Below are 12,134 nucleotides of genomic sequence, written 5' to 3'. Positions count from 1 at the left end.
ATGGTCATAAATTACATTTTAATGAAATATTAGCGTTGAATCTGGGTGAACCTAGTGATGTCTACATGCACCTCGATGCTGCACTCCCCATAACCATGTAAAAAAGACAACTACACACAAATATAGTACTTGCGTTACATTGCAATAAGCAACACATAACAAACGAATAGAATATAACCCAAAATTAATCTTCAGATAATAATAAGTTAATGCTCGTTCCGGTATACAATCGTCAAAATCAAACTTACATTATATTCACCATTTCCATTCTCTTGATGTAAGTCAGACTGTAACGCTCTTTGCGTTCGCACCAAAGATTCTTCATGAACTGAATTTACATGTTCCTTACACACTTTTGGAATGCATAACCTTATCAAATGTTCATTATTACAAACCTCCTCTCACTGCATTCCTTACGGAATGGTCCCTTTCTCTCAAGGTCAAAAAATAATTGAACCTTATACTGTGTGTCCCATGCGTGGGCTTCCTTAGCTCGCAAACAAAAATTCAAAGCTGGTGACCTTCACTCAGAATCTAAATACATTCCCACTTGGCAAAAACTTTCCTCACCGACGCCATGAGAACTGTTATTCGCATACACGTGCAGGGCCGCCCTTTGCATCAGACAGTGCAGCTCGCTGCCTCAAATGCCAGACTCTAGGGGGCGGCAGTCTGACTTCATTATTATTTTAAATACATTTTAACACAGACACATTAGTCCTTCGCCTGTACTTTGCACACATTATATTGTGGAACAGCTCCAAATGTACCGTATGACTTTCGTGACAGAAAACACCCATTTTTTGCTTCTTGCTGTCATATCCCATCCCATCCTCATCAACCCTCACCTCCCCAGACAGTATTTGATAAGTTTAACAAGTGCAATGTTGTGTTTTTTAATATGTTTTTGCAGCGATGTCCACGGACACCAAAACACAGATCCAAGATGGCAGGCGCATCGGAACAATCTGACGCACATCACGCTCTTCACCGTCCAATCAGCGAATGCGTCACATGTCCGCAGACATGACGCGACCGATTAGCCAATTGATATCTTGCCCACAGAGCGAACAGGGAAGTGTGTCCACGGAGCGGACATAGATATCACCCATTTTTTGAGACCTACTTTTTGATCATTTAAAAAAAAAAAACTACTGGATGGATTTTCACCGAATTTACAAAAGCACGCTTTCAGGACCAAGCCGCTGCTCCTGCCGCAAATTTGGTGAAAATCCGTCCAGCGGTTTGGGCTGTAGGCGTGCACAAACATTTTTCCCCATTCAGTCTATGGGAAAAAATAAATGTTGGGACCCCCCTATAACTTTTCCCCCCCTGGATCAAACCTCATCAAACTTTACAAAAAAATTCAGAGTGCAGTATATACTTTTTTTTGCAAAGTTTGGTGTGTATTCGTCCAGGGGAGAGCAAAGTTCTAAGCCGCCCAAAAAGTGCACTTCCTATGGTATGAGCAACTTAACCATAACTACACGGCCACTAGCGTGGCCGTGTAATGTATATCATATAATTAAAAGTACATATTATATAAAGAAGAATCTAAATCATATAGTAATTTGCATATATCATAGATGTAATGTATATAGCATATCAGGAAACAATGACATTGCCTGGTGAAATACTGATAGCACAGTCTAGGAATTCCTATATGTTATACAATGGAAAAACAGCAAGATGGTGAATGTATAAAGGCTCGAAAAAAGCCCTTTAAAGTAGAATAACCCATTTCACAAAAGCAATATATACTGGTAAATAGGAACATGTGTTATGTAAAATGCTATATGGTATTAAAGTCCTCATTCGACATTTTAAAATGTCCATATATCTTGATCTGAAATTAACCTTTTGACAACTAAGAATGAAACACCTTTTTATTAACGGAATTCTGTGTTGCAAGTTGGAGATAAAATGCACATTCTGCTGACTCGCCGAGAACTGCATAGATCATAGAATGTAACCGTTAGAGAGTAATCGTTATTTTCATATACTGAAATGCAAGGCCAACGCCTCCACCTTGGCCTGATCACCCCTGTGCAACATTGCAAACTGTGGTCCTGTTGTCTTTCCTTAGGGGTACATTTTAACTTTTGAGTTTCAGAATAGCAGTGTGCATGTGTTTCCCACTGAACAGCACAATGTTTCAATAACCAATGGAAGTATGTAGGAATGTTGACATGTCAGAAGAAAATGAGATGGGTGTGTGTTTGTGAGGGGGGTGTAGGTGTGTGACACTTGCATTTTGCTTTTACTGGGCTCGGAGCGGTTTTTATTTTCTGAACGAAAATACACCAGTTCCAATGAAGTAGATTGCCAGCACTGAGATGGAAAACGACTCCTAGATATTTGTATTTATAGTGTGTTTATTTGTAATGCGCATCTGTGGCATCTGGGCGCATGATTTGAAGGAATTGGTTACAGAAGGTTGCAGGAATTCAAACAATTTTCCATCTGGCAAAAGTAATAATAATGGTACAGAAAGCAAAACTTAAGGTAAGAGAACAAGATAAAAAAGTACAACAGCAGTGTAAAAATTTTCGGTGAATTTGGTATACTACAGCAAGTGCCCAACACTCCCAACGCAACAGATAATGTGGCGCTTCCCTTCCATGGCATATGATTGATTGACATTTCCTCAGCCCTGCCAGAATTGCGGCAGCATCAACCTAGTGGGACATTCTGTGGGTGTCAGTATTTCTCCTGAAGTGAGCACACATATTACTGACCTTACAAATACCCCAGTTCGCCCTTTTATATGTTGGCAAGTAAAGCTCAACAAATTAAACATACAAGTGACTTTGTCATATTTGCACACTCATGCCACATTCTGTGACTTTTCATAACAATAATAATTCTTTAATGTAATATAGATTGAAAATAAATTCAAATTTTACACATAAAAACAAACTACATACATTAATATCAAATCAAATCATGCAAACAAATCATCAACAAATATAATATACGGAAAAGGACAAAACAACATTATTAAGAATATGTGAATAAAAAATAAAAAATAAAGAAAAGATCATATTAAAATATATATATATATCAATATCTTTTCCCAGAAATGTGTACAATAGCAGCATAAAGTAATACATACTTTCCAAGAACCTATTTGTTTCAAATTCGTGTGAAGAATAGAATAAAATTAATAATAGACCTCTTCCCAGGCAATATAACTTGTCTGTTCCTGACACCATCACACTCAAGTAGCTCAGATCAGGGAGCCCAAACATACTTCTATCTGTTGCCAGACATTATACAATGCAATAAACAAATGCATATTGCAGGTGTTAGTACAATAAAGCCAAAATGATATTTCACAAATGGTTAAAGGGTTGTGTACGAATTCGCCAAGGTATAATAGAATTGTATGATTTAATGTCTGACATTCAGTTAAGAGATGTTTGGCAGTCTCCAGGCGTTCAGTGGATTTGCATATGCGACAGACTCACTCTTTGGCTGGAATGTTATCCCTGGCTCCCAAGTTGCTCAACGTGGGGAGTTGTTCCAATCTGAACAAGATAATAAAACGCCTAAGCCTTTTAGTAGGACACAAATACAGATAGGCTTTGGGTTTCATATAGGTGTATAGTCTGTATTTTACAAATTGGTAGGTCTTTAAACTGCTCAGATGTGAGAAATTCTCGAGCCAATCCCACAAGTCCACCTTTTTCCCTAGTGCATTTAGAACTTCCTTAGTGATGGTTGCCCCTCTTGCGTCCAACCTATATCTATAAAAATGTGGTCATGGCTTTTAATAAGGGTGAAGTAGTATGTTTTTTAATTACTTCCTGATAGATCACAGACAGTAAGGGATTGGTAGTGCAGCCAATCATCTTGATATAGAGCCCTGCCCTCCTTTTAAGTACCATGGCTTTTAGTGATGGAAGGCCCAGTTCGAGTCTAATCAAGGCCATCGGAACTCCCGGGGGAAACCCCACCCAGTATCCGATGCCAAAATTTGCCCTCCATCACTTGGAGCCACGCCAGATCGAATGATAAAAGCGACTCAAGGCTGTAGATGATCATGGGGGCAAACACTTGAATATACAATTGTTGTGTCCCCCAGAGACTGAATCCACCCTGCTTGTTAGTGAATGTGGATATTAATGCAGTAACTTGCGTCACCCTGGATATCGATTTGCTGAAAGAAACATGTTTTTTGCATTGCGTTTTCTCTAAAGTCTGAAATATCATGCTTTAAACCCCATATATTGAAATTGGCTGCTTCAATTTTAAATAGTGCTGTCCATCATCATGAAATTATGGGCATTAAAAATGGTGAACATAGTGATTGAAATTCAAGGTATTGAAACATTTTAAGGAAGAAAATATTATTGATATATCCATAAACGTGCAGTCCATGGAGGGAAGACATATGCAAAACCTCACTCACAATCACCACATCACACCTCCCTCCACCCCCAGTTCAGCCAGACAAAGAATGGCCAAAGGTATAAAAAAGAAATTGTTGTTCAAACGGAAATATATTGCTCAAAACGCACAAGTTGGTCCACTATAGATGGGCACGTAGATGGTAGGGACAAACACGACATAAGACCCCAGACTCCAAACATGCAGTATGGTCGGCCTACATGCACAATAGGGTTGGACGAATAAATCAAAATTAAAACAAATTATAAAAGCTAAAATATTCTATAAAATGCACAGGAACATAATTTGAGGGCTGCTAGGGGTAGCAGCTGTGACGCCCACTGCCTCCCTTGCTAGTAATGCTGTCTCCCCTGCTATCCCTGGCCTAAACGTTTTTTTTTTTTTTAACTGACTGTGGGTGGCCCTCAGCGTTTTTAGATTGCAATGGAGTCCAATGCTTCTCCAATGTATTTGTCGTAGGCTGTTATACGCTTGGAGAGTTTGGATAGAATGGTAGCATCTAGCATTATAATGATGAATTTACCAATAATCCCCAATGATGAGTGGTGCTACTGGGCTTGTTCCACTGTTTCCGGTGCGTCTCCAGTTCATAAGTGGCATGCAGACAAGTTGTCAGATTCTTCCAAGATAGCTGTGATGCATCTACAAGTACGGAACCCAGCTACTTACAGGGGGCCATCAATTTGGCACAGGGAAAGCAATAGAGAGAAAAGTCTCCACGCATGCAGTGAGACTACACTACCATTGGCCGAAGTCGTCTTGTAGTCTAGAACTGCTCAAGCACCAGGGGCTTGCTCTCTGGGATGTTTGTCAGGGAGTAGAGCGAAGTTCAAGGGGCACTTCTTACCAGCAAAACAAAAGACAAGTAAAAAAAGAAGAATGTACAACTCACGACGATGATCATTTCAAACGCTGACAAAGAAAATGAGGATCAGAGTCCTAGGGTTCAGTGGCAAGAGCAAAGGGTATATGTATCCATGGGTTGGCATGGTATCCTGCAGTACCAACTTGCCCAGAAGTCTCTAGAGATAAACAGTGCCAATGTAAGCCATTGGCAAAGTCTGCTGAGAAACTGCAACCATGAGATGGGCACCAGAAAAAAAGGTGCATTAGTTTGTAGCTCACAAATAACATAGCCAGAATTATGACAAAAATCATACGTGAAAGATGGCAGTGAAATGTATACTTTAAGGAAGGCATGGTATCAACAGTAAGACAGACAGAAGTGATCACAGTTCAAGGGTGTATATTGAACTATAACAAAGGTATGATAAATGCCTATCTAAACGTAAATCTGCAGATGGGAGCAAGCTACAGCCATCAAATAATAATAATGCTGTCCTAGGGGAGTCTTGTCAAAATAAAAGGTCCTATACTATAAAGAAAATGATTGCCAGTCCTTACCACTAAACATATAATTTTGTGAACACTTTTCTTTTTCATGAACACTAGCCCTCACTATGTATGTCAGAATGTTCAGGCCGTTGGCCCACCTTCCCTATGTTTTCAGCACAGGACAAGGAGGTTCACTCGAGCAAAGCACACACTCTGGCTTGTTCGACAAAAGGATACAGTTCCATTGCCAGCATCAGGGCCTTCTGTGCTGCAAGTCTCTTTGCTTTTCCAAAGTCTCTTGACTCGGAGGGATTGGTGTACCAGAACAAAATAAACAAAAAGTTCCTCTCCTCTTTTGAGTGTTCAATTCGAGTGTCTCACCCTGGATATCCCTTTTTATAATCACAGTCAATGTCATGGAACCCCCTCTTCCGGGCTCAGATCCCCATTTTCCAATGTTTAGAGTATACCCTTTTTCGGGTGACTCACGGTTCACCCCAGACTCCCCCTCAGCCGTGCTCAGATCCTTTCTCCATCACAATTAGTCTCCCTCAGCTGGGCTCAGACCAATTGTAGAATGCATTCAACTATCAGACTTTCGAATGTGCATGGGATTAGGCTTGACACGTTTTAGGACCACTTTGATCTCAAATCTCTCCTTTCAATAGCTGCCAATTAACTGAATACCTGACTGAGACCTTCGAGTGAGCACCCACACATCCCTGGACCACTCTGTCTATGGTATCTTATTTGGCCTCCCAAAGTTCAATCACTCCTCTGTTTTTCAATTAGATTTGCGTCGTTCGTCACATACTTTTCACATGCTATTCTCTTTAGATTTCTTCATACAATGTTGCCGCTTGCAACCTTGGTTCTAACAAAGGGTGATTTGGTATCCGTCTCTCCGCCTCACCGGCTATGCTGTCTTTACTGGCACTGCTTTGTTGTAGGAGCCAAGGACAGTACCACAGCGGCAGCCGCTCCTCCATGCCCTGGGTACTTCTGACACACAATGCAGGTTTGTTCAGCTTTAGTTCCCAGTCTTAGGTTTCTTACTTTCCAAGGTTCGTGAAAGTAACGGTCTGAAAAGGGTAAAGGGCACTTCCCTCCTTGTAACCCTCTCTGGTCTCGCTGTCTTTCTCCATGTATTAAACTGCCATCTTGGAACCACTGTTTCCTCGTGTGCTTTGCCTCGCTCAGAGTGTGCTTTTGTGCTGCGTCTTTTATCCATGTGGGGAGGTGTGGAAGTCAGGTGTGTGTAATGATCATTAATTGCCTAACGTTGCCTGACCATTGTATTGGGACATGTCAGGTATATGGCTCTGGTGTTAGTCCGTTTGCGCAGACAGTGAGCTGTCCATGAGAAAGGGTTTGTGTTGGGAAAGGGGGGGTTGAGTTCCTAGGTATCCTACCTGGAAGGTTGGGGAAAAGGGTGTTACAGGGAAGGGGATACCGCGTCTCACCTTCTGGTGTCCGATTTCCACTCCCCAGACCCCTCATACAGGTGATCCTCCCGCACTGGTCCACCCCCAGGAGCTGGATCCAAAAGCGATGCCCATGTCCTGGCCTCCTGGATGACAGATCCCCGGAGTCTAGCGGGTGAGACACTTCAGGTTTCTCACAATACAATGATCTGCCTTTTTCCTTGCCATATAATTTATTTCAGAATGTGTTAACATTAATATAACTGATGTATTTAAAATAAATAATAGCAGGCCATTGTATGACACATCTACATATCAACATATTATAGATGTGGATCCAATTGATAAATGTAAAAACAGTAGAAAAGTTTCTCTCATTGTTCTTGTTTGGGAACTCCTTCGCTTTGGCCAAAAGGTGGTGGTCAACCACTGCCATATCACTGCCTTTAAGCTGAATCCATTGGACTAGAGTACAGAAGGGAGTGATGGAGATGAATGTGAGAAGGGCCACGTAGATGGTGGATGTTGTTGGGTATTTACCCGATCATTTACCAACCCAAGGCCATGCAAAATATTATGGTCTTTCCCATTGACTGCCAGCCCCTGCCCACCCAAAACTAACCGTTCTGGGATCTCTTTGAGCTAGCTCTATTATGCAGTAACATCATGCGTGGCGCTGTATTGGCCTGCCAGTGGTATTTCTAAGTAGTCTTCTGGGAGTTTGCAGCGTAATTGCAGTTGTAAATTAGCCCCTGTCATAATAAAAAATGTTTTAACTGAGTTTGCCTATGGCCACTTGATTAATAAGTTATTACTTGTGTGTCCTTGTTAAAACAAATTTGGCAAAGCCAATAGTTGTGGCTTGTGCATAGATATTGGACATTCGACATGCACTGACATCACATGCCTAGGTGGTCACGCCATTTTCCAGCTATTATCATGTTTTGGGCAGGTAGTGCCGTTATGGTAGTCCCCAGCAAATGCCTAGCCCAGTCCTAAAAAGCCAAACCGTTTGGCTCTGCCAATGCTTATTTTTTATCTGTTTCACTTGCCCATTGCTTTATGTATGACATGACATGTATTCCATGGAAATGTAGAAATGCTGTATTTATTCTGAGGAAGCAAATCATGCGAACATAGGTCAATGGCAGTCAACCCTTCTCTTTCCCTACTAGGGGCAAAGATGGGTTTTGTTGGTTGTTTAGTTGGTCATGAGTACAGAGTGAAAAACAAGAGAAAATGTTTTCAGCAGAGATTGAACTAGTACATATGCCTGAAATAGAGACTCAATTTCTGCATTCTATGCCTTTTGACCGCATCAGATTTCCTCCTTTCCCCTTTCTGAGATTAAACTAGCAGTCACCTCCACCATTTTGTATGGCAAATTTATCCATAATTTTTTTTCTAGGACATATAAATGTTTAATTGGGGACGTATTTTACTTATCCCAACAAAGACTGAGATTTGCTTGGACAACAGGGAGATTCGCTCCAGACTATTTTTGCTGTATAATTATGTTAAATTGCGTCAGTGCAGGAGAAAACCTCTTTTTGTTGGAGACTCCCGCGAGTTGCTGGAGAGTTGGCTGGCAGGTCTGCTGTCAGCAGGTGGTAAAGCCTGGCGACACCGGGCGTCCTAATCTGGAATCAACTTCTGTATTCTCTTTGGGCAGAAGCTGAGTTTAAAAGCTGCAAAAAGCTTTAAAACACTTTTTTGTTCTGGGCATATATTGATCTCAGTGTTTCTCACCATATTGGTTGTACATACACTGTTTTCTGTTCCAGCTGCAACAGTTTGTCACCGGCCACTTCACAGTGCTTTATTGCCTTACGGTTGTTGGCGCTATGCAGACATATATTAATGCTAAATATGGTGGTCCATTCTTGTATAAAATGTATATCATATTACAGTGATAGCGTAACCATAATTTTCTTAGTGTACTGAAACAATGCTATGTGATGCCACTTCCTGTTTTGTCTAGGGAGAAACGTTGTGCACCATCACTTCCTGTGATGTTACTTGGGGTGGGGTCAAATGACATCACTTCCTGTGGTGTCATCAGAGGTCAAGGGTCGTGTGGTGCCACTTTCGCTACCCCTAGAATTTTGGTGAAATGACATCCTTGAAAATGCATAAAATGAGCTGCCACAACCAACACAGTATAGCCAGCGTACATCTGCAGTACAGTTGGAGGGACAAAACTAAAGGAAAAACAGGTCATTAGATACAGAATATTCTGTGAAAGGCACATGAATATCAGCTGCCAACAATATGCAGTCAGGATACCATACAAGTGCCGTAGAAATAGTGTAACCATAATTTCAATACCCAGTCAACCTGCTCTGTATAAACATGGGTCTAAGACAGGGGGCCCTTAAAATAGAAGCATGCGTTTTTACAAGCTGTGTTAAATGCATTGGAAATAGCAGATTGTACTATTGCCCAACTGCTGGCACTCATTTATCGACTCTGCAAGTATTCTAAAAAGGTCTCTGGAGAGCTGCATAAATGTAAATCTGATCCAAAAGGATGAACCCTCCAAATGAACCCCCTCCCCCCATAGGCCCACTCCTGTCTGAGTCATCATCTGTCTGTAATCTGTCCCTTGTTTAGTAAGTGCTTTGATGATTGTTAGCTAGGTGTGTGCCATACATAGGTCCATTTTTACTTTCCTGCTGCACAGCATTAACCTGCAAGCAAAGTACCTGCTGTGTGTCAGAGTTCCTAAGCTAGTAATGCAAACAAACCACTCATTCACACTCTTGATCCGTAAAAACATACAGAAACATAGGTCTCAAATCATGTTTTGTAAATCCTGGCTTTGTTAGCACATGCCATTTTGAATTACAGTATTTTGTACAGTTTATTCTCACGGAATTCAATAAGATGTGATCCTAATAGTCACGATTGTTGATTACTTTCCGCCTCCTTGGGGACAACTTGAGATGCTGCCCAATGGCTAGTACTACTTTCAAGACTAAGGGCCTCATTATGAATTCAGCGGTGTGGCCAGAAACGATGGTAATGCAGTGGTAACAGGGTTACCACTGTATTACCACTGCATTACCGCACTGCCGAAATATAGGTTTAGAGGGAAGGTGGTGGAAAAACCTCCAACAAAATGCTGAAGGTATTTCTGCCACCTAACTGCCAAATGTTGGCCGAGTTACCACTGGTGGTAACCACAGAAATCCCCTTGAAGTCCTATGGGTTCCATAAATGGAAACTAACACCGCCATACCACCACTTGTGATCTGGCAGTAATTCTGCTGGACCAAGTGGCAGTAACAGTACATTTGGTGGTATCTCTGGCTTTACCACTGAGATACCGCCAAACTAGTAATGCTACCCTAAGACTCCTTTGAAGAGCCTGCATGAAAGCCGTATGCTTGCAGGCATTTTTGACAAAGTTGGCCTGTTGCTATGCATACATGCAAAACATTTAGATATCCACAATAAAATATCTTGTGTTTTTTGCTCATTATTCAGGCAAATGTCAGACAACAGATGACATTTCACCAAAATGGCAAAATGGGTTTTTGCGATATGTGGGTGGGCTTTGCCCTTGAGGCCACACCTAATCTACGCCACCAGTAGTAGGGACAGGAGGAAAAAACTAAATGAAAAATATGCCACAAAATCATAAACATACTGGGCCTGATTAATACTATGATGCTAAATCTGCATCAGATGTGATAACATTCTGAGTACTGAATCCCATATTACCAGAAATACTGGACCACATGCAGAAATTACAATACTCTAAGCGAAAGCAACACCATTTGGCAGCCATTACGGGATTTCAATCTAATGGAAACCTGGCCCAAGTATGCTATCCAGGCAAAAAGGCTAGCATCTGGGGATCTGGGGACCTAGAGGTGGTGGTTGCCTGTGGAACCCCAAGTCCTCCAGGCCAGAAGCTCACTGTACCAGCTAGGCCGGTTGGCAAAGAGGCACAGTGCAGGTGTGCCACCTAATGGCTAAATCTGTACCTTATAAACATGCACAGATATGAGACAGGCTACCTGATAAAGTTCTGCCCATGTCTAAGAATCCCTTCACCACCAGAGACATCCTGAAAAGGTTGTATGACCAAAAGTGACGGGTACACACCATGATATAGACACATCGGCAGGAGTGCATGGCCGCTAGAGGAAGCTCAGTGGTAGACCCCTACATTTAGCCTCGGGAGGCAGAGGCTGCCATCATTGCGGACCTCACCGGCATAACCAGAAGCAGGGACACAGAGATCGGGGCAGGACTGCAGGTTGCATCATCTATATTTTCTGGCAATTAACCTCGGAATGGATAGTGTTGTAAAGTCCACAGTCTATAGCAGGGTGACCGCTAATGTAGTGGGAAGTTGAGGCCCACCTTGGCAATAACAAGATAGCATGGCATTACCCACACCTCATGATTACCTACATGATTCCATCTGAGTGAAGGATGACACACATCTTTATGCAATTCCACTAACAAGCACCCATCATTTGTGTTCCACAGACTCTGGCAGTTGACGCATCATCCCAAACCCAAACCATGTACTCATTCTTTGGGAAAGTTGAAGCAATGATACAATGTAGCAACAAAGTATGGTTTCAACGTATCTTTATTTTCATAAGAACATGATCAAGGTTAGATAAATGCTTAGTAGGTACGTTGGTAGAGTTTACAACTAAAGATGAATATCGGAATAAAAGTGTGTCAGGATAGCTTTAACTAAATGGCGACCCTGTAGTGTTCCCAGTAATTCCCTTGTGATCGAACCGTCCCTAATAATTCCACGCCCCTCCTCAGGCACCTTGCATCTAATAAAGAAAACTCCAGTGGTTCGCCAGTTTTACTCCATAGCATCCAGACTAGTCTAAGCTAATACCCTAAAGTTCCAAGGAATGACCAAAGAAAACAGTTCACAAACCTACTCTTGGAAGTGTGTCCCTACTATAAGGAAACAGTCTTGTC

The 12,134-nt window shown here is 41.7% G+C and overlaps 1 protein-coding gene across 1 annotated transcript in view; it reads left to right on the top strand.

Annotated features, from left to right (window-relative positions):
* The window catches only part of LRRC7 (leucine rich repeat containing 7), a 3,010,809-nt gene that overhangs the window by 2,194,825 nt on the left and 803,850 nt on the right, over positions 1-12,134 (top strand). The gene's annotated exons all lie outside the window — the stretch shown is intronic.

The sequence above is a fragment of the Ambystoma mexicanum genome, chromosome 1q (assembly GCF_040938575.1).
Source record: "Ambystoma mexicanum isolate Mex_15411 chromosome 1q, UKY_AmexF1_1, whole genome shotgun sequence".
NCBI lineage: Eukaryota > Metazoa > Chordata > Amphibia > Caudata > Ambystomatidae > Ambystoma > Ambystoma mexicanum.
Note: the sequence above shows the minus strand (reverse complement) of the source record. Positions and strands in the feature narration are given on the sequence as shown.